Source organism: Fulmarus glacialis, unplaced genomic scaffold (genome assembly GCF_000690835.1).
Source record: "Fulmarus glacialis isolate BGI_N327 unplaced genomic scaffold, ASM69083v1 scaffold24224, whole genome shotgun sequence".
In the NCBI taxonomy this organism is placed as follows: domain Eukaryota; kingdom Metazoa; phylum Chordata; class Aves; order Procellariiformes; family Procellariidae; genus Fulmarus; species Fulmarus glacialis.
In genome coordinates this window covers 29,004-53,522 of record NW_009206457.1, presented here as the reverse complement: position 1 = coordinate 53,522, position 24,519 = coordinate 29,004, and the positions used below count along the sequence as shown (strand labels likewise).

The window sequence follows — 24,519 nt, the reverse complement described above, 5'->3', positions numbered from 1 at the left end:
AAATGTCGTGTTGAGGCAAAGCTCTTTGAAGTTTATTAATGCAATAAATAAGTTTGGTTATGCTATTCTTTATTTTAAAGTAATTAACAAGAATGCTCCAAACATGGATAGTGAAACGTGAACACATTTGAACTGCACATTGACAGGCTGCTGTCTTTTTTGTCTTCTACGCAAAGGTGCGCACATTGCTTCACACAAATCACAAAAGCAAAAGAAACCGCAGAGTGGCTATGTTTTGATTTGGAGACCAAATAATGGCTTTGTTATCAAAAATAAGAGGTTCTGATCTTAGCCCACTTATATATTTATTCTGCCCATTATAGTGCTCCTTTTTGGTGTGTATTCCCCCACAGAATGCGAGCTTAAGATTTTGTTATCAGGAGCATCCGCTGAAGAGACACCCTCCCTTTGAATATCCCAGTGCTATCAGTCAAAGGCATAAAACTCAGTGCTGCTTCTCATTACCTTGCAAGTCCTTCCTGGTACTTAGTGTGACGTATTTTGTGTGTTATTATAAATGAGTTATTTATTTAAAAAAGGAATATTTGGTATCATTTTAGTTGCCCTAAATTCTCAGATTTTGGACTACTCATGGTTTCAGTTATTTATGCCATGGAACAATTGGTTATGTCAATCCAGACAAAACTGTCCAAGATTTATATAAATTATTTTCAAAGAGTAGAGAGAGTTTAAAGGAATCTTATGTAAAATAAAAAGAAAGCAAATATTCTAGAAAAGACCAAGCACTTAGCAGTTCTCTGAAATTGCTAGGGTAGAACATAAGATTATGCCTCATGGAAAAAATGCTATATCTAGTTGTTCAAGGATTTTCACTAGTATCAAAAACAGGTCCTTCACCTTTTAAAAAAAAATAAAATCTTTAAACAACAAAGGAAACCAGGAGTGTCAAAACCAAAGCAACACTTGTCTCCTAGCCATCTCCCTTAATGCCTTTCAGATTCAAGGTCCATAAATCTTCTATAGCCTGACTGATCTGAAGGGTAGCTCAACAAGGACCCATTCAGCAGCTGATGATAAAAGTCACTGGGACATCATTTGGTATCTCTGTGCTCGCTTGCTACTGACTGCTGCTCTTGCAAATGTAGTGAGAGCGGTCTAAGTCTTGCTAATTCCACTGTCGATTACTAGAGTGCTGTTATCCAGCCCCAGTACTTTCCTATGACAGTCCATTATTTGTCACTGTTCCCCTGTAGTACCACAATCAACGATGTTCTGCTCGATCTGAGGAATTACGACTGAGCGTTAGCATTTTTCCTTTCTTATGGTATCAGTACTAAGCTCTCCTTGGCTTGTATCTAAAATTATTTGTAGCCTGGTGCCCAGTGTTGGTGTTAATCCTTTTAGGGCATGAGAGAAACTCTCCACCTTCCAAGAACTGTGCCAGTAACAAAAACTAGATCCTGACCATGTTTTCCTTCCTTGACAACCAAGCGGGACTGCTCTAGAAGGAGTATAAATCAGATGAATAAACACAAGAAACCTGTCTTCACAGTGTTTGATAGCAGTCTGCATACTTGCAAGGCTACTTTAATAATGTCTGGGGTAGAGGTACAGGTTGTGGATAAAATCTTGAACGAATGGATATTTCTTTCGCTTCTGGTTAAGGTTAAGTAGATCATCTGTTAATGGGAACTTAACCAGACATAGCCATGTTACTATGACAAACCCCTTTATTCAAAAGAGAAGACAGCTACTTTCAGATTTCAGAAAGAGCTTGCCAAATAGAGCAAAGTCCTACAAGTAAAAATAAAAATCAAATAATAAAAGGAGTTCTTTAGTAAGAACAACTGCTAATAAGAAAAAACAGTGCGAATGGAAATATCAAATTATTGTCTTCCAGACGAGATATGATTTTATCAATTGGGATTCTTCTAAGTTTTCACTTTAAAAATTTCCATAATAATTGAAGGTGAAATTAGAATTTGTTATCACAGAGAAAGTTAACCTCAGGCAAAAAAAAACTGAATGCAAAAAACAAAATCTTCTGGCATTTCAGTCAAGGATGTTGTTCAGACCTTTCTGACACCATTTTTCTGGAATGTCAGCAAAGACGAAAATAACAAAAGTTCCTCCATTTTGAAATCATAAGAGTATTGCATACTTTTAAATAGAGTTTAAGACCTCTAAGTATTTCTACTTAGTCTAAAATAAAAATACAAGCTGTAGTCTTACTGGACACAATGCCTCTAACAAGAACCAGATCAAGGAAGAAACACAAGTTTTTTACAAGTCTTTTTTCATCTCTGTTTACTGTTGCATTATATCACTAGTCTCCTAAAAACTTAAGGGCAATTAATTTGGTCACTCCAATTGAAAAATGCTATGGATTTTTCTGTATCACTTGTTTTCTGAGTGTAATGTTTCAGGAACATCAACAGAGTTATTAAACCGTCATTCAGTTGCTCTGCCTCCTCAACTTTCATCTTCATTCTTTGTTCTTATTTAGGACTTTCTCTGTCTCAGGCATAAGGGTATCAGTTACTTTGAATTTTGAAATTGTGATTTGCTTTTGGGGGTGTTTTTTTAGACGTGTGAATTAGATATGTGCTACCCCTGCTATACTGCTCACTATGACATTCTGGAGAGCTTTTTTAAACTTATTTCCCCATACAGCAAAGTATTTAAATTACCTGGAATCCTTTATGTAAACACACCAGTCATGTGATATAGCTTCAGCAAGGGACCTATGTGCAACCCATGTCAACCACCCTTATTTTATGGTGAAGGAACTGATCAGTGAAGGAAGACGACCTGCTTTTTACATTGTTTGCTGAAGGTTCAGGGACATTGACAGTACAACCACTATCCTGAAAGACCAAACGAAAATGTTAATTTTATATACCAAAGATGCACAAAAATAGAATAGGAGAGCAGGTAAGAGAAAAGATACTTACTGTACAGTAATTGTAATTCCTTGAGAAAATTCCCCAAGGGGCAAGGCTGAAGTTTCTGCTGTGTGAACCTTCTCCAACAGGTTTGAGTAACTCTACAGGAACATGTGTTGCGATTCTTTACTATGAAGGCTGCAATGAAGAAGGGTGAAAACAGTGTCTAAAACCACAACCAGATTGGGAACTACTTGTAGGAATAGACCTATGCTATCAAAAGAATGCATGTGTCACAAGATTAAGAAATGTGGCTTAAGTGGCAATGGTCCTTTAACTGTAGAAGAATAATTTCAGAAAGTCTGTATTTAAGCCCCAGAAGTGTGTGCACTGCTATGTAAAATGAAGCAATATCTGTCCTGAAACGTTAACATTATAATAACAAAACATTGAGGGACAACCTGAGAGGGAAGTAATATTGAAAATGTTGATATCATAAATCAAGATTTTTTAGACAGGCTTTGAAATAGTTTAAAATGATTGCACAGAATAAGTTAAATAAACGTAAGAAAATACAGTTCTGTGCTCTTTACAGCGGTTTGCCTTTTTGATAACGTTATTCCTCAGTGCTGCGGTAGTTTAGAGTGTGTTTAAGTAACTGCTTGAAATTGAGTTGCTTATTCTATCTCAACTTACCTGTGACTGTGCATGCTTCAAGAACATTGCAATTGCAGGTAGAACGTGTTAAAGTAGTCCTTACCATAACAAAATCCTAACAATTCTTAGTGGACAATTGGTTGCAGTTAAGAGTTAGACATTTTTAATATACAGAATAAAATTTACGGTTTTTTCGTTTGCAATGTTAAATCCGCAGATGGCAAGTCTTCTGTCTCTTAGTGGTTCAATGGCACAAGTAGAATCCTACAGCAGACAGTTCATATTATTATCTTACCATGGTGAATAATGCTAACATTGCAAACATCAAAATCAACACTGCTAAAGGAAGTATAATCTTCAGAAGATTTCAAGAACATTCTAGTTAAGTATACAAATGCTATGAAATAAGTTGTGGGAATGACTACTGAAAAGTATATCCATATGATCAAAGTCAAATGCTTTAACTATCAGAAAGACTGCCTTCCATATTTTGACAACCTTCTATTTGGTTGATGTAACACATTTGTCTATGAATCATAAAACTGAAGAAATTAATTCACATCTCTTTCAATTAAGTGGATTTATAGCTGGTAAGACATAAACACTGATGGAGATAAATGAGAATATGTTATGTGACTGTATTCCATGTTTAAAATTCAGTGATACTTTGAAATCAAATGCTTCTCCTTGACAATGATGTCACTAGACATTTATAATGTCTGCTTGGCACTTTGAACTGTATTCTGTAGAAGTCATGGTTCTGTCTCGAAGCGACATGTACAATAGCCTGTATGCATATTTATAAAGTGAATATGCATGTGTTTACTCTGTCAAGACTTTTATTAGGATGGTCCATGGTGGGTACACCGATGCTTCGCTTCCCTTTCTCCTGAATACATGAGAAATAAGATAGAGTCATTCTAGTTCCTTCAGTTACCAAGTAGTGGCAGACCATTTCACGTCATGTTTTTCAAATGATTCAGCCACCTGTGACTCCTCCCACGCCATCTTTAAATATTACACCATTTCTGAGCCATCCAGCACAGATACAGTACTTGACAGAGTGGTCCTACAATTATTTCTGTAAAGGATTCCAGAACCAGCTGCCTAGCACGATAGTCTAGAGGCTTACTTTTGGAATCATCCATCAAGCCAATGCACATTGCTCAAGGAAATTATGCCCAGTAACTTTATTGTTTGAAGTCTGTAGTCTACATTTCCTACATTTCTACATCAGAATAACTCTGATATATTTGCGGTTCTGCATGTGCTAAGACCAAGATGGCGTTGCATGTGCTATACCTTGTATCCCTCTGCATTCCACAAGAGAAGATGGCGTATGGATGCCCGTTCTACGATACTTCAAGGAGGAATCTCAGGAATAAAGTCAGGAATTGCAAGTGATAAAAACACTGCATTCCATTTTACTCCTTCTTTATCAAGACAAATTCCAACAGTGTTCCATAAACCTACCTTTCAGAATGCCTCACATTGCCTATCTTTGCCTGGGATTTCTGTTTGCTTGCTTTTTTTCAGCAGTCCCTCCCTGTAATCTTACCCTCTTGCTGACATGTGTGTAGTTGTTAGCAATATTTGTGCAATATTTATTGAATATAAGACTTATTTTATTTTAATATTTCATACCTCTTTCACTCTTTAAACACACAATAGTAAAAACTGTCTGGTAATGTTGAGATTTCTGGCTTGTTCTCGTTACCTTGCTCCTTTTGGGTTTTATATTGCATTCTTTTGCTCATTTTATAGAAAACATATATAAAGATTTAAACACTGTAGAATCTTTTTTTTCTGTCCTGGATAATATTCTGAGAGATGAGAGTTATGTGTCTAGACAGAAACATTTGTCCAGCCCTTTTAAATTAAGATTAAGTGATCTTGCTGAAAGCTCTTGTGAAAATATTTTCCTGCACTTAGAACTTGAGCAGTACTTACATTGATACAGGCTTGAAGCATGTGTGGTATCCCACTGACCTCAGTTACACTGAAATACAAATCTCTGTAAGCTCAAAATCTTACACAATGTAAATAAAGAGTAGTTCAATTTGATCAAAGAGATTACGTGTATATAAAAGTAGAGGAGAAATTGTAAGCTTGGAAACTGAAGATATGTTTTCCTCTATTGCATGTCATTGATTTTTGGATTTTCTTTTTATATTAAAAATTAAGGAATGTTTCCACAATAACTTTCAGTGTTGATAGGTAAATGAAAACATACATACAGCTAGATAATAAAAATTTCTGATTTTAAATTAAAACCTATAAAATATTTAGTGACAATCAGACAACTGAATAGTAAATTAGCTATTATTCTTCTCCTCATTATAAACTTCAAATTTAAAAAAAAATTATTCAAGGGGATAATATAGCAGTTACTACATTGTAGAAAGAATGAGTTTTTCAAGAATATTAGTACTCCTTTTCAAATATAATCTACTGTTTGAAATTGCTGCCTCTTTATAAATACTTTTAAATGAAATATGAGTAAAACATAATGTGTTGCTTTGCAGTTTTAGGTATTTTTGAAATATCACTATGGGATTAATGGCATACATTTTCTTTAATCTTAGAAATCAACGTATGCAGGACAGCAAGGACAGCAATTATTGTTGCCAGTAATCGGCCAACTCAGGTAGAGAAGTTCGTATAGTTTTGCAATCAAATTTTGGTAAGTGTGTCCATATGAAATCAATAACTCATTATATTCTTAGCTATGCTTCCTTGAACGCACATACTGGGGTTAGTGAACAACTACTAGGAACTTCAGATTTTATATCTTTTCCGTAGAATTCAATGTACTTTAACAACCAAATGGGGTTTAACCTTGCTTTATTAATTTACATAAACACAGCTTACTGCCAGCATCATTATTTTCTACTTAAATTTCTGCCAATAATTTAAGGTATATTAACATTTATTAACATATAAAATGACATGCATTGGAGCCATGAGATCAGAAAAGACATAATTGAAAACTGAAATTTTTTTCTCTGATGCCATTTTTGTTCAATCTTTTTTCCTTAAAAGAGGAGAAAATTTTAGGTGGGTTTTTGGGGTTTGGGGTTGGGTTTTTTTTCCCAGAAAAATTTATATCAGGATTTTTTTCCTAACAAAATAGATATAGAGAAGACTCCAGGCTAGACAGTAGGTCTGATAGCTTAGAGCATTTATCTGTTATTTGAGACATGTGTGTTGAAATCATTGTTTTGCCTCATCCGTTGCAGTTTAAAATTAAGCAATTTCTGTTTGTAATTAACAATATTTCTTGGGTATGTCTACCTAGTGTTTTGAATGCAGATATGAGCTTGCCATATCCATGATTTGAATTAGTAAGATGTAGTGCATCAGAAATTTTTTTGAATTTTTTTCTGTTGGTTAGTTGGTTAGTTGGGTTTTTTTTCCAAAACAGAATTGGAAGGGAGTGCTAGATGATCTTACCTGATTCATTTCAGAATTGTTTCAAGACATTGATTTCAATAAAAGAGCGAAAAAACTCGTGATGGCTGTTCTTTCAATGCCACCTTAATTAATACTGTTTTCAGGCTTGTGTTGGTATAATACTACTTTAGCCCTACAGGTGGAGGGAAGACTACAAATTGAAAGATTTTAGGAAAATCTTTGGTACTTTTACATACTAGAGAGTTTGAAAAAAAATCAGATGCTGAGCTTGCTTTGCATATAAGATTTTTGGGATGTTTGCTGCTTATAGTTTAGTTTTAAGAAAATGACTTTGCAGAAAAAAATATTGCATAGTTTATGCAGAATTATGAAACAAATTTTTGAAAGTAAATAAAGTAACATGTATTTATTTGAGTTTTTCATTAAAAAATAATGCTAGAAATACCACATTGGCATTTCTTTATGGTTAGGCTTCCCATGCCCATATAAATATAAATATAAATCCATTCTGTTCCCTATGATGGTTGTGATTAGGAAGGTAAGTTTGATACAACAGTGAATGGAAAATGAATAAGCAGTGTGTGACATCTTTAGGAGATCCTGGAAGATGAAATTGATAATGATCTAGTGGGCAATCTGCAAGCACTTTCCAAAAGTGAATCATATATATATATATATATATGGCATGATATGTTGTCAAGCAGAGACTCTGCATGAGATACTCCCATAGTGGAAAGAGCACAATTTCCTAAGTGAGTTCTTCTGCACGGGCTGTTTTGTCAGCACTGCTCCTGGAGCTCGAGGTGCGTATGATTCTACATGTCACTGTTAGTATAGACTTTTCCTAAAAGTGAAATCTTGTAGATTACACATCTTGAACTGCAGTTGCTTTGAGATTAGTAATCATTCTTTTTTGTCCTTGATTTTTAAAATGACCAGGGACGTTTTGTTCTCAAAGACTTGGCATATTAGTGCACTTGATAAGACTCAGCTATGGAATCAAAATTGTTCTTCTTGTCCACACACCTTAACCTTAAAAGAGAGCTATTTCGGTCCTAGAAGGCATCCTGCTACTTTTGTTGGTGATTTTGAGCAAGATGTGGAAGTTAAGATAAAACTAACAGAAAATTTGCTTAAGAATTATGTTATGCATAACTTAATGTTGACTTGTAAACTGGATTAGCTATAGAAATGTTACAAGCTTGATCAATTTAAATCTATTTTCAGCTATGATATGAAAAAATTTTGGAAGTTGCTCTTCCAAATAAAAAGATAATCTAATAAATTAACCTATTGTGTTACCTAAGATCTATTGCATTGTTATTATTTATGAGAATGGAATCAATATTTCATCTTCAGAAAGCCACAGATACATGTCATGTGTCACATTGCACATTTGTAGGCATAGATGCACACATTGCAAGTATCTAGACATCTGAACAGCTTCTTTCCACAAAATGGATGTAGAAATGTTTCTGCTTTCTGAGGAGAAGAGTGCTAAGTTTGGCTGTCAGGGTTGTTTTTGTTTTCTTGCTGGATCTCAGTGTTACTTGGTCAGACTTGAAAGCTTCTTTTAATTATGGCCTCTAATAACTTAATGATCAGCCTCCCCAAAGCCTGCAGTGCTTTTTGGGACCCTAAAATTCCAGAATCTGTAGATGTGCTCCAGATATTCCTGTTCTGCTCCAGCAGGTCACCTTTGCCACAACTTGTAAAAAAAAAAAATTCAAAGAAAAGGTTTCTGATTGTATTATTTCTATCACAGGGGAATTTTCCAGCCTCAGTTGAGGTTAGGAACTGAAATCATTTGCTTGCCACAGCCATCTGGTGTAAATGGCTGGAATGAGAATAAGAAACTCCTCTAGTATAATCATTTGGAAACTTCAGTCCTAGGCAGTACTTTCCAGCTTATTGCTGTGCTCATGGAAATTTCTAGGGAGGGTGCAAAATTCTGAGCTAATAGCTTATGCAGTAGAAAGGAAAACTTTGAAATGTCTGACCATGAGAAATATGTACATCTGCCATAACTTTTCCTGATGATGAACTTTAGTTATGATGCTAGTAATGGGAGCTCAAGCACGGGCATTAGAGTTCTGTTCTACAATTACTAATTTTTGTGCTGGTTATTTCTAGAATGTTATATAGTTTTTTGAAAATCAAATTGTTAAACTAATATATATGGAGGAAAAAATAGTGCTTTCATCTATCTCTTAATAAAAAACAAAATTAATAATCAAATTACTATTAAGGAATGCAATGAAAGCTTTATTTGCATCTTGCTCATTTGCAGAATGTTTCTTGGACCATGCAGGTGTGCGTGTATGTACTTGATATAAATATGCTAGAGCTGACTTGAGCTGTAGGGGAAGAGGAAGCATTATCTAGCTAAAATTAACAACTTGATCTCAAAGACTAATAGAGTTTGCTTTGGTCCCGTCCCCCCCCCCTCCAATTTTTTTTCTGTTAAAAAACAGGTTCTATTTACAGGCCAAAATTAGCAGTCCTAGTCATGCTATACAACCTTTTCCACCTCCAAAAAAATATTTTTCTTTGCTATTTGACAGCTGTAGCCCACGAGGTGAGGGAAAATACTTCTGGCAAAAATGCTAAAATAAGACACTCAGAAAAGTTTGACTTTGCAGCCTATTCTTCTAAATAATATTTGCATATTCTGAATTGTACCTAGGGTGCTTAACAGCAATATGGCTAACTGAGACAGAGCCTGACCTTTCTGTCTTCAAGTCATAGGGTGTGTGTCCATTCTAACCGCAGGTGCCTTTGTACTGTTTGAGAAAAGTCCCTTTTCTCAAGTCTCTACAGTATGCAGCTGGTGAGCTCCAGCAGCACCTGAGAATATATTAGAGAGAAGGCTAGCTCCAACCTTGTACTACCCAGCAGCAAAGCGGGTAACAGAGGTCTTGTTACCAAGCCATCCATGCATTAGTCCTTCCTTTTGTGCTCACAAACGTCCTGTAGGAAGTTGTCTGCTGATATGCTCTGGCTTTGAAAATAGTATCCCTTCTCCAGAAGAGGATGATTTTAGGACTTCTTGGGACCATAAAGATGGCTGTCTTGTAAACTGTGCACCAAATTTGACAGGCTGCCTACTGTAGCTCTGTGCCAAAAGACTTGATGGAAGACATTAGATCTATGTGAAAAATACTGATTTTCCTTTCCTGTGCTTTCCTCTCACTCCAGTTAGTAATTGCAGCAAAGGAAAGGTCAAAGACACTGGAGAATGACTCAGGCAACCAAATACACTGGGTTTATTCTTTTCATTTCTTATGTTCAGACTCAAAAGTTATCAAAAGTTTTTTGTCAGATCTGAACTTAATGTCACGACATTTTAAGGTTATATCAGTGGGCTCCAGAGACAGCTCTCCTGGCTTTCTCTTCAGCCTCCCTTTCAGGCTGTGATAGACAGTCTCTTGTGTGTTGGAGATAACAACTGCATACCTGGCAAGTCTGGATCTCTCTCACAGGATTCTTGAAAAATTGCAGACAGTTCTTGTCCCTTCAGAGGGACGGATTTTTTTTCGATGACAAAACAAATCAAATGATCCTGTTTATTTAAGTAATTGCAGGCAGCTTACCTGAACTATTTCCTGCTATTCAAGTCCTCACACTCAGATGTCTGCAATACCTTTTGTTTCTGGTGTGTCTGCCATCACAACCCTCTTACCACCATAAACTTCAAGGAGAAAGCAAAATCGAATCCACTACTAGGCTGTTCTGGCTTCTTCTGCTTCAATTAATCTCATCTTTCTCTTTCCTTACCTGAAGGTGTGATTATTGCCACTATCTTCTGACCCTCATAAATGCAGTGGTTCCTCCAAGAGACCCTGTCACGCTACAGTACTGGAGAGACCCTCTCAATTTATGAATTGCCATGTCCTCTCAGCCCTCTGTCACTGATCCAGGTCAGTGATGATAGATCCCTTGGTCTTTGAACCGGGTGCCACACAGGCAGCTTAACAACTCAGGACATGCAGGAAACAGAGGAAAGGAGCCTTAATATCCAGATATCCTTAATATTGTTAATATCTCTTCCAGAGCTCAGAACACTGAGAAGTCAACCGACGAGTCATGATGGCTGTCATACTGCACTATCTTAAATTGAGAAGCAGGAAGGGGAAAAGATCCTTTGCTCTCTGCTGAAAAGCTGTTGGTTTATTGGGTGATGTTTCAGTTTTGGACTCTCAATAGTCTGTTTCACCAGCAGCATGGAGCACGTTGACAAAGAGCCTGAGCTCTTTTCAGATCATGAGCAGAAAATAAGGGAGAATGTTTCTTAGGACATTTTTTAAAAACAAGTGTATTGTCAGGGATGACTCCTTCCATGAGATGTGCTAACATAGAGAGGAAGACTTGACATTATAACTTACATAATTTATGTCTATAACATTATAGCTAATAATCTTGGATCCTAATAAGTCTCACACATAAATGGAAATATTTACTGACAGTAGGAAGCAATTCACTAGATATAATGAGCTGGCTATAGTGAAATAACTTCTTTTGATATTGTTCTACCAAATCTAAGTCCATGCTTTAGATCTTGATCCCTCTCATATTAGAGTCCCTGCTTGGGCCAGAAGAATTCAGATTGTCCATCAGCTTAGACTGCGTTTAATTAGCAGAAACCTCTGCCCACTCTAGTGAGATTCTGAAATTGTCCTTTCTTCTCCATTCCAGTTTTCTTCAACTACGTTAGGATTTGTGAGGATGTTTCCTTTCACCAGATATCTCTGCTGAGTAGTAACTGTTGAGTAGTTCTTTATGTCCTTTTTTAATTCTGCTAGTAATATGTTAATTATTGCAGGTTTTTTTTCCTCTTCCTCCATACTTCACAATTTCAGGGTGGAAAAATCATTGCACACTGTGAACATCAGAAGAAGTTTTTCATTTTACATCCAAGGACAAATCTGCCAGATGCTGCCCCAAATCTTTTTATTTAATTGCTAAGGACCCAAGCTATGTTTGTAAAGGAGCTCTTAAGTTGGACAAAAGTCTGTATTATTTATTACCATTTATGCCATGATCTATTTCCAAATAATCACCCAACAGAGCTGAAGCTGTGTCAGCATTCTTGCCCAAAAATTGTTCCTTCCTAAGTATATTCAGGGAAACCATCTGGATTTCTACTCCCCTCCAGTAATCAGTAAGTCATCCAGGGTCAATGCTGTATTGGGCAAAAGGGTGTCAAGGTTTGTGTTTGTCTGAAGAGTTCCAAGATCTTCCTCTAATTTATTGTGCCTTTATGACATTTGGTATCACCTAAATATTGAATAAATATATGTAATATAATAAATAGTAATATGTAGACTATTACTTAGAGTAGAGAAAGTTATTACCAATAGCTGGAGTTCTTCAAGATACATAGGCTTACACTACCTCCCTCCTTCCCATTTAGTCTAGTTGAACACTCTAGGTCAAGTTGATGCTACCGTGACTGCAAGAAGCAAGCAAGTTATGGTTACCATAACTGCTTCTATGTAATTATGGAAAAACTGTCAATTAGTTAATGAAAACAATTGACTTGACTTCAGCTTATTTCTGCTTCTTTTCCTCCTCTCTCCACAGTGATGTAGCCAGAACCTGTATGTGCTTAAGAAGTTTTGCTGAGCTACTTCAATTTCAAATAGGTGTTTCCAACCCCAAGATCATCTCAAGACCAGCTTCTTTGACTTTACATATACTTACCAGAAACTTACTTCACAGATAGATGCATGTTATTAAATTGTGGAAAAATTTTACTTTCTTAGAGTTGGGAGAAATTTAACAGAAGCTGATCGTTGGCTATGAAAATAACAACCTATTACAAGGAGAGGGTAGCTATATTATTGAGCACTATTTTGAGCTACTAGTATAATCTAGAACTCTCCTTTTCTGGCATATTACAAACCTTACTTGTAGAGAATACTTTTGAGACAATAAGATCTTTTTAAAAATATAGGTCGATATGCTTCTACCTGAAGAACAGATCCTATGATCTCCGAAGGCCCCTTGGACCTACTGCAGTTTTTGAGAATGGTTACACCCTTTCTGTCAGTGATGACAGTGTTAAAATTACTCATTTCCAAATCTAAGATAGACTTGATTTAGTGCTTCAATAACTCCCTTTTTGTCTTTTTTTTAGTTTTATTCAGACACTGTGTCCAAAATTGAGAAAAATTACTATAAAAATGAATTATAAAACTTACTGCCAGTAAAAACAATAAAGTTAGAAGGAAACATGTATTTCAGCAAATATGTTAATAGACTTCATCTGGCTCCAGCAACAAGCTTCTATAGACAATAGGTGAAGCAAAGCTGAAAAAGTCTGTTTGTGACTGTAATATCACATATACTAAATCTAAAGCTTGAATTCTTTTGTGAAGCTGGAAACCCAGTAGAAGGATTTCATTTGCTTTTGAAAAGTTCTTTTTGACAAGCGTATTTTAAAATTAAAATCCTTAAACTGTTAAAATGTATTTTTTTCCTTTTCACGGAGGCAAATATGGCATCTTTATTTTATGATGGATCTTATCTCTCCTAGGATATGACATTCAGTTAAAAACAGCATTAGAAAAAATGTTTTTCTGTAAAAGAAGCATTATTAAGGCATGCTTTTTTCTACAAGCAACATTATAAAAGCATGTTTTTCTGTACCTTCTTTTAGCTATCAAATACGTGATTGGCAGAATAGAAATTTTAAGTAGCAGGGAATGATCTGTATCTTACGTGCAATACCCAAAAATCTGTTACCTTATAGACAGATTCTGCTGCTTGTGAGCTCTTTGTGTCTATCACATATATTTGTGATATATGTATGTGTGTGTTCATATATTTTTATATATATGTGTGTACATATAAAAAAATTTACCATCAAGAGTCAGAATGATGTTGGAAGTGGGATGTCTTTCTCAAGCCAGTACTTTTACTGTTAGTAGATGTGCAATCATTTTCACAGTAAGAATGTAAGCTTTTCTTGTTTTAAACAAGAATTTATTATTTTAAAGGTAAAAGGCAGATAAGACACTAAGATGGTAAAAGACACCAAAATTTTAGTCTCAGGTAAATTAATGACTTAATGGGATTTTCAGGTTTTTGTGCTTTCAGTGCAATATTCATGTGTACCATTTTGCTCTGACAAATACATGCATCTGTTTTTTTAAATTTAATAATTTCTTTTGCTATTACAATTTTACACTTGCAGACTCTGTGTTCACATTGCTATGTTGAGCATTACTATCACCAAAGTCACAAAGATGAAATGTAAAAGCAATCATCCCAGAAGTAGCACTAGGCAACATAATCACTCAAGGACATGTATCTGTGTTGCAGTTCTCATCCTGCTTTTTCTTTAACGTGTAATGACGCAGCAATTTTATTGTTTACTCTCTATAAAAAGCAATCTACTATGCCCTAAGGGACAGGTATATGTTGTAGCAAAGGGGTAGCATGATTAAAGCTAGGCCCCTGCCGATTTCTTCTTCCAGTTACTAGTTGAAACTAAGGAGTAAATATTAATGCAGTGACTTTAAGTAACTAGTGTCTAATTGCTTACTTGTGTTTGTTCATGGTCTTTTTGGAATCTTCGACAACAATAAACATTTACTTCAAATGGAGCAAGATTAAGCTTAACTATATGTGTATATTTATACAGACTATAAATATATTTGAAGATATAATGAAAAATACACAGTCTTTTTCATTAGCAGAATCAAAATAATGAAGGATGGGAACCCTTCATTATTAAAAGTCTATTAAAAGCTCCAAGAATAGTTACCAGAAACTTAAAAGTTTGTTTCAAGGAGGTTTGGAAAAGGACAAAACTTTTTATATAAACACAAAAAATGCAGCCATTTCTGTGCATCAGAAGGGTATTGTGAAGAATCTCTTATGGACTAAGTAAATAGTAAACAAGTAAATTGCTTCTGACAATGGTGATCAGGAGTTACCTTGCATTTTTAAGAATATGTGTGTCCATGACGTGATTCTTTAGGAAAGTTCCTGCTGTTGCAGGGTAAAGATAATTCATTCATTGAAGGGTAAAGATAATTCATTAATCTTATATTAGCGCCATTAAAATAGGTGAAGTTTAGTTACTGCATTGACTTTCTTAATGTTCTGTTCCATGGCATGTATAGTCCAAGCACTCTTCAGAGTAACACCAGCCTGGCATTTTGGATACTGGTTTATTAAGTCCCTTTCCTATCTTTCGAGAGAAGCCTCTGATTTTCTACTGCCTTGTTCCAAATTTCCCAAGATATTGAACAGTTGCATGACTGAGCTTTATCTCCCCCATATTGTGTATTGAGTTTTCTCAAAGTTACATATGTTGCTGCAACCTGCTGAGTGTGCAAACTGAAATATTAAATGAAGTCAACTAATTGACTGTTTATAGCTGCTTCAGTTTAAGAATGTAAAGACCTAAATTTTGTACTGTATTTAAGAGGAAATCAGACTTTGATGTATTGGTGTTCCATTCTAGTTTTGCTGACAACATGCAATGAATTTCTGTGGACACAGACAGACTTCGGCTGCTTGGAATTAATTAGTCTTCTAGTTCATATCTATAGGTACAGGTATGTGTAACATTTGCTATTAAACTGGGAGATTTTTTGTCATAACAATATCTGCTCCCTACTCCGCAGTGAAATCATATAAGAAAATATATCCTTCTAATTGTAAAATTAACTACCCTTGTCTCAAGACTCCTTACTGCCCACTGTTCTGACCTTAGCAACACAAAGATACTTCTTCAGCTGGAGGTTACATCCAGAACATCACAGCAAACAACTAAAGATGTAACTATCTTCCAGGAACTTGTCTGATCCCTTTGAGAAGACAGTTACACTGTCTGCTTTCACAGCATCCTGTGGGCAAAATAAATGAGCTCAGTAATTTAATTAACAGTTGTGTAAAAATGTACTTTTATTTGGTAGTTTTAACCATGGTATCTGGTAACTTCAGTTGAGTCAGTGTAGTTTTCATTCAAGATTCGCCTTCTAGATATTCTTGACTTTTAAAGATCATAAAGTGTGCTGGGAGATAGCAAAAGTGAAGCCCAGATGTGGCTGAAGGACATTCTGTAAGACCCTAAGCCACACAGGTAGGCTCAAGAACATCTCTGGAGCTCCTGGCTCTCTGCTTATATTTTCCCATGTATTACAACTTTACGGAAGTTTCAAGATTGATCCTGTTTGACCTGAAGGCTAATTAATATCATAACCCATGGGTTACATGTATCATACATACAGGACAAATACTTGAAAGAGAAAACAAAGTTATTGACCAGAAAGTTATATGAAATGGTGATATCTTTGCACAGTCTGTTCCACCCCTATCTGGTTTTCCATGACAGTTGATACAACCTGGCATGCTCCAGCTGGGGAAAAAAAAAAAAAAAGACCCAAAACCCCAACAGATGATATGTGTGATTCTTTATGATTTTAGCAAAACACATGGAAGAGCAGAATGCACACACACAGTGTGGACACTGGTGGGACCAAAACCAAAAGACAACCAATCAGAAAAAACCTCAACCTCAAACAGGTTAAGAGCATGTGCTCACTGTGCACCTGTAGTGGAGTGCTAGCAGGGTAATTTACGCTTTTTTCCCCACCTGAAAATGTGGAACAGTTATTCAGAAAGCAGTATAAATCTAGAACTGTATTTTTCATATTTCATGCATTTTGAATCTTAGTAGCAGTACTGCAAAATTATTTACCCTCTTACTCTTAATAGTGATTTAATATTTCACACTACATTTGGCTTCTACTAAGCAAGCACTACCGAAAATGCCAGCCAACTAGTGTATATATTTATAAAACTATGTGAAATGTATTGAAAAGTTATAATATACATTAGTTTATGACAGTGAAATATTTGAAGATTATAATAATCTGCTTAAATTATTGATCTTTTTTTCTGTTTCATTCATTTCAGGGAAAAAAAAAGAATTTCTGGGAAAGTGTTCTGATAAGTTGCAGTCATTATCAGGGAAAATTCAGATATTTGCATTTACTTGGGCAACTGGAGGTGTTTTGGGATGAGGGTGATTATGAAAATGATTCTCTGATCAGCATAAACACCTCGTATGAAACTCTTGTAAAAATGACATGAATATCATTTAGTTTCAATAATCTTGTGCCTGACATATTTGAAGGAGAACCACCCCTTTGTAATTTTTATATATGAAACATATTACATGTCATTCATTAGTATTATTGTGTTTCTGCTATGCTATTTAATTTTTTCAAGACCAAAGCCTTCAATTAATATGCACTATTGGTTTTAAAAGCCTTCTATTTGATTATGATTTTGTACATTTAAGAAGAAAATCCAGTGAGTAATTCTCTCTCTATTTTCAAATTCAGTGCCAGCTCGTCTTCCACAAACCACGTCTGCCATTATAAGGATTAAACACAATCATATTCAAATTAATAGCATGATTGAGAAAAGGTAGAGCATTAGGTTATATCAGCCATGGTTTGTACTTTGAATGATATTTTTTGTGACTTGATGAACATCCTTCATAAAGCAGCAGATTAATACATTCTAATAACTTTTGTTATAAGTTGTGCTTAACAACTCTCATAGTCCATGTGTCCGGAAGAAAATACTGGTACCAGCACAAAACACATGGTTTTTAAATCAGATTTTCAATGAGCATTACAGCTATTGCATTCACACTTGCATTTAAATTTGTAAGTAAAATCACGGGTTTATCAATTATTTTACTTCTTTTAAGTATCTGGGTCTCAAGTCCAAAAATTATCATATGAGATTATGTTACTATGTAAGACTATGCCATATCCTTATTACAAAATAGAAAAATTGATGAGATCACTAGCGGACCAAATAGCTTCTGTAGAGGTTTAGTATGAAGTGCTTTTGTGGCACACAGCTAAGCATCATGGAAAATTAATTCTATACCAGGCATGCCTGTCAAATGGTTACTGCAGTGGCATTGTGGTGAAAGCTTTTTTACAATATAAAGCAGACATCATCTGTATGCTGCTTGTTCCTCATCGTAAGCGGTTTTTCATACTTATTCATACGAACACTTACCAGCAGGCATTTGAGAACAACATCCTAGGCACCGGTGTGTTAGAGAAATCTGGGGTTAACTGGGAGGTTAACTCATGTCCTTCTCTTATGTATCTCTGAGAATTGAAAGAGAGCAAAAGCATAAAGACTATTTCTTTGACCTTACCATAAATCACAGACAAGTCAACAAAGTGTTATGACCGTAAATATGAAAGGCCATTGAAAGACTCTGCCTGATCTTCTGCTTTTATCCAATGGTAGAGGGAAAAGATAGCTGAAACAATGGCTTTTGGGGGTTTATAAATTCTGAATCTATAAATTTTTGGCACAGATTAAAAAAATGTGAGAAATGTAGATGTCAAATGGACATGAAGCAATTCTTACCTACATACAGAAAAACACAATTGTTGTTTATAGTGAAGGTTGGAATCGTTATCATTTCTCTCTTTCTAGCAGCCCACTGATTTTACAGGATCTTTTTTATCACAGAATGACATATCAACTGGAAATCTTGAGAAATATTGTTTTACGGTCCCTTAATGTAGGTGACTGCAAATGGTAGTGCAAGTGATTATTTAAAATTTGACTTTTCCTACTTCACTCTAATTTTGATAAGGAATACATTGAAAATGTTTACTGTTAAAAGTAGTGGTAAAATATCTATCTGCTTGTTGTCTGAGAAACCATACACAAGAATCAGAACAGAGTTAAGAAAACAAACTCTGACTTCTAGCTTTTTTTGCCAGTTAGGAAAATAGTGGTAGTTGAATACTAAGGGTATAATAAAGTAATGAAGAAAGTAAGATCGATGATTTGTCAGCTCTATCTTGACTTTTAACGTTGTGTGTGGCACAGAAGTCACCATGAAGCTGGCTAAATAGACATTTTGGCAAGTGAAGTTAGGTACATAACATCATTAATTGACTTTTTAGTCTTTGCCCCTCATAGATCCTTTTTTTAATACTAGCTTTTAAGAAAAACATAAATATTTGTGTTAATATTAATTGTTAATATTGGTTTTCTGCATTCAGAATTAAATTAGATGTATTTAATTACCCTTAAAAATTGTTGCAAGTGAGATCATTTAGTTATTACTGAATTGTTTTACTATGTCCAAATACTTCTTTTTCTTTCCCCCGTGGAATCTAAAGATTACATATTTTTAGGCAATATATTAAAGCTGTTATCTGATATTCTCTCAGAAATAAACTTTCATTTATTTGAGATGGAGCAAGAAGAAGATCTAGAGGTAGAAAAGTAGTACCTGTAATTGCATTTTGTTTTCTAAAATTTGATTTTATTTTGAAATGTTAGCTCAGTAGTTTAAGTTTTTCTTTTTTCTTTTTTTCTTTATTCATAGAAGGCCTAGGATGTTTCCTTGGGTGCAGATTGTGCCCCTCCAAGCAATGGAAGAAATCAGATCAGTTACCATCTTCTCTCATGTATTTGCACATTAGTTCTCCATCCACCTTCTTGGCAGTCTTTGTAACATACTTTTCAGGTGATAGGTCAGATATTTTGGAGGAATCAGCACATCAGAGGGATACTTAAAAAAAGAATGAATACTCTAACATTTTGAGAATTTTTTTTTTCTTTTTCATATTGGACTCTGAAGTTGTACATACTCCTTTGTACAATAAAGGGGGAGGGCTTTTAGATATTAAGAAATCAACTCTGGAGGATAAACTGCAGGAGGACATTCAAGTATGTCCCCAAAACAGATTGAGATTTCTCAGTTGTGAGAAAATTTTCTGTTACAAGACAGTGATCAAATTGCCCCTCAGCACTGAGAAAGATTTTAAAGTCTGAAAATAACTTCAATTTAAACTAGAGGTTGTTTCATTTGTGTTTGAGTGAAACTGAAAAGGTATCTGAACTTTGAGGATCCATTGTTCTGAAAATCGATGGATTTTATTTGTATTTCTGAACTTAAAATTCTTTAAGCCAAAATGTTGATGGAAAAGGTTGAAATAGCTGAGTGCTCTTTTGGTTGCTGCAGCTATGCTTGGTCACATACATTTCACTGTGGTCCTGATATTTCTGAAAAAAAGAAAAACAAAGCAAACTGCTGATCCTGCTGGTCACCGCCTGGCCCAGGTTGTTTTTATTCCAGAACTCACAGGCTGGTGAATCCAAGTGCCCCAGAGACATTTTGCCAGATCTTTCTCTCTTTCTCTCTACATTTAGATCAACTGAAACATCAGAATCTGTTTTCTCCACCTTCTGGCCTGGGTGTTGGACACTGCCAGGGTTTACTACAGAGCGCCATAATCCTGTATTATTAGGAAATTGTTGAGAAAATCTCTTTTGTCAAACTGGCTACATTTTATGGCAGGGTTTGCAACCAGATCGCGTTCCTCTGTGTTATCGTTCATGTCTTCAGTGCTGGACTCTCTTAGAACTGAAAATATCTCCTAGATCTGAAAACAATCAGGTCTCCATTAGATCACTCAGAGTTCATTTGCAGAGTTTATTATATTTGTGTCTCCAAATCTGGAGCTTGGGTTGGGACTAGGTGATCTTTCAAGGTCCTTTCCAACCCAAACCATTCTGTGATTCTATGATTAGACTGAAAACTGTTCCATTTTTCTCATGGTATATTTCTAAGGAGTTTGATTAGAGTTTTTCCTAATCCAGTCCGCCAATGGGACTTCAATCTTATGGGAAATCCTGTTTACTTCTTAATAGGAAAGTCCTTTATAGCCATGGCAAAATTTTCCCATCTTCATTTGTCTTTCTGATAGCAACTGTATTTGCTAGAGAAGGAAAAAATCAAATCTCTGAAAGTTGATTTTCTTTATGCTGTTTTTTTTTGAGAATGAAGTAACTCTTGGGACACTTCCAAGCACCTTGCATGTATCTGTATTCCAAGTAAGTCACAAAATTAATTTGCCTGTGATTTCTTCCAAACCCGTATGAATCCACTGCAGGAGCTTGCTGTCATATACTGAGTATTAGTTATGCTTTATCTTTTTATACTAATGGGACAAAATCCTTTAAAGGCATTCCTTACCTTTTAGTGTCAGATGCAGAGAAGTCCTAAGATTTACATATTTCATTAAAGAGAATTTCTGCCTGGCATAACTGACTTGTGCACACATGTTATGAGATCATTAAAAGGGAATCCTTTGCACTGGTTTGGGCTCATTCAGTAAGAGCTCAGGCAAAAATGGGATTTTTTTTTTTCATGGCATATGCCTGCGGTTGGAAACTGCAAAGCAGCCATTTGAAACTCCACTTAATTCTTAATTTGCAGTATGCTCCCACTGAGCTTTAATAAGCTAAACCTGAACTCACAGAAATCAGGACTACAGTTTTACCATTGCTTTGGTGCCTGTCTGGATGTTGGCTTATTCTCAGTGTTAAACCACTCTGTCTCTCTTTTGTGATTTAAAACACTATACAACAGTAGGAAACAATCCCAGCAGTATAGCTAAATGGCCACGCAGAGTCTTTGGGGGATGCTCAGGAAGGTTCTGTCACTTCTTGAGACCTCTTCCAGCAACCGTAGCAACTTAAAATTGGGCGGCTGTTCACTACTTGTACTAAGGTACATTTCACAGTCATTTCCGCTGGTCACCTGCCTAAAGATGAAAAGTGGCACTTTCTTATCTGACTACAGTGAGATTCCTTGGGTGCTCGCTCAACCAACCCAGACAAGCTAAAGATCTCTTCTCAGGAAAGCCCTTCCTTCTTACTTCACTTCTTAGTGTCCTTTCTTGATGCTGCCTCGTCCAAAGCAGTAAGAAAAACTGCAGGCTCCTGTTGCTGATCTGCTTTTTTGGGATAAGGTTATTCCCAGGATGCAGCCTGAATTTCTCCCTACAGTAGACTCCAAATTTTACCTTAGCCAGGAATTAATTTGCTGGTGGTCTTTCCTGGATCTTGAACCATGACAACTCCAGCATCTTTTAAATTCCTCAGTGTCAGACATGCCCAATCATTCTACTTACGAAGTAAAAAGGCTTTCCTCCTTGCTGCATTGTTTCCACAGAAGAGATACTTGGATGTACATGTATATATGAACAACACTTCTTCATGGGCATCCAGATACTGACAGCAATTGTTCTAGCCTTTATGTCCATTTTCTGTAAAAATGGATGAAAAATTTTGTCATCTGTTGTTTATTTTAGATTACAAAGTCTTCCAGGCTTTGAAGTTTTTGTTTTATGTATTCTCCCAGCATGATGAGACCCTTAACTATTACAGTTATACAAATCCAGTGATTAATATATCTGGTCAGACCGAAGAGACCAAGTTCAATTTATTTTTCATGAACATAAATCATATTCCTGGCCTGTGATGATACTTGCCTGAAGTGGGAGGAAGCTTGCAGGACACTTCCTCGCAGAGCAGCTGAGAATAAGCCAGTAGAACAAATTAGGTGCGGAGTAGAAAGACATTTATGAGGAGAGGCAGACTGGGAGAATCAAGCAGATATAATATTTCAGCATCTATTTCACATGTTCTCTGCCAGTTGCTATTTTAATCCAAGCTGGTTTTTTTGATGGGATTTTTTATCCTATTTTCGTATTTTGTCACTTAACATTTCACTTAGAAGAAGCTGTGAAAATTAAGTATTTCTGTAATAGCAGACACAGGCACAACACATGACTAATTTGATGGAAGAAATTTTAGGCAAACGTATTTATGGAGGAGCTTATGTATCCCTAATCTAATATTCTGTATCTTCTCAAAATAGAAATGTGTAATGGAGAGACGTGACACAGTCTTAAACATAATATTGAAAATGTTACACTATTGTAATTCAGTAAGTCATATTATCTATAGTACTATTACTATTTTAATGTTAATGGTGACTAATGAAGAAATACTTACTTTTGTTTCATTTAGTTCCATTTTCTAAACGGCATAAAAGAATACCAGGTACACTTAATAAAACAACTATTATCATGGAATAGATTGCATTTTTATATTACTTTTCCTTTTTTATAATTACGTCTCTGAATACAGACATATGTTATCAGAAATATTAATGAATGTAATTAGAGTATGGATTTTACATCTATATAAGCTATTGGAGTCATGTAGATAAATGGGGAGTCTTTGCATTACAGTTGTATATAGCTAGCAGTTTCAGAAAGAGCATACCTTTTACAGTCAGATAATGGTTTGTTGTGGGTAAAAGTTGCTGTAAATTTTGCAGACTGTGAAATATCATTGGGGGAGCACTGCAGCCAAAAAGCGTAGGACTTCATGAGGTATAGCTAATGTGGCTCAAATGATATAATCAAGTCAGTTCAAAAGTTAATGAGGTTTGTCGTAGATTACAAACTACAGTTCAGACTGCTGACAAAAATTATGAGGACATTAAGCAATTTCTTTCATTTGCTAGTACTTTATAAAATAGGAACTGCATTAGAGGAACTGAGCAACATAAAAATACCAGGTAAAGCATGGAGGTAAGGAATGAGATTGGAAATTTGTGGCTTTGCTGTTAAAATAATGGAGAAAATTTTGTTTTGTTTTAATAAAGACATTTAAGAAGCATATCTACATTTTGGTAAATCTGGAAACACGCCCTTATAACAGTAGATTTTACCTGAGGTTCAGAAATGTGAGGCTATATCAGCATCTTCGTCCATAGCTGTATTCAGCAGCATGTGTCACAACACGCCTCCCACAGCAGCTAGTGCTAGCACACATTTAATCAATAAGATCTCTTCAAGATATGCTATGTCACTCCACGCATTCAAGAGCAATGAGAGAATATTTTGGATTGTGTGTAGACTAAATAGGAAAATACAGAAGTCGGTAATTTTACTTTCACGATTGTCAAGGCTGTTCAAAATGTATTACTAAATGCAAAAAGAAAACAGAGGCTAGGAGAGCTTCAGAAGTAAGCCCCTTCCCCATGGAGAGTCCAGTGAGCCCAGGAGGCCAGCGGGAATGACCTTGCCTACTGCCGTAAGCATTCTGGCTCGGAGTCCTAGGAACGAAACGCTCTTGGTGTCCTGTCTGTGGGCAAGCACAAAAGGACCTGGGCCAGTTTCAGCCTCGACCAGAAGGTGCTGTAGCTGCAGCTTTTGCTCCCTAGTCAAGTCCAGCCTGTGCGTAAGAAATCGCAAACATTTAATATACCTGTTCTCACATGATGGGCGTAACGCACAAGCCTTACAGCAGCATGTGTTTTACTTGATTGTATATTAGTAGAGTCAGTTATAGCTAACCTTTGTTCTCATTGAGTTAAGGGATATACTGGGGAAAGTGGAATATAGTGGAACTATAACATCACTAATGATATGGTAATTATAAAGAGGAATAGAATTCACATTTTCTTCATAGGCAAGAACAAAAAGAAATCAGTTGATACTTCTGTCAAAGGAGCTATATAATTATTTAAAGGTAATTTTTCCAGGCTTATTTAACAAGAATAATCATCTGTGAAATTGATTTTTAAGGTTTTTTTAAAGATTTTAAGGTTTTTTAATATTTATTTAGAAAATATTAATAAGTATATATGCACACAGGAAGGATTATAGTTTGCTCTTACATGCTAAGAGCTAAATCTGAGGAGAAGTTTAAGTTGTTCTTTCTACCTCCT

At 35.6% G+C, this 24,519-nt stretch overlaps 1 protein-coding gene across 1 annotated transcript in view; it reads left to right on the top strand.

The window, feature by feature from the left end:
* LOC104075314 overlaps positions 1-24,519 on the top strand; it is a 46,585-nt gene that overhangs the window by 18,309 nt on the left and 3,757 nt on the right. The gene's annotated exons all lie outside the window — the stretch shown is intronic.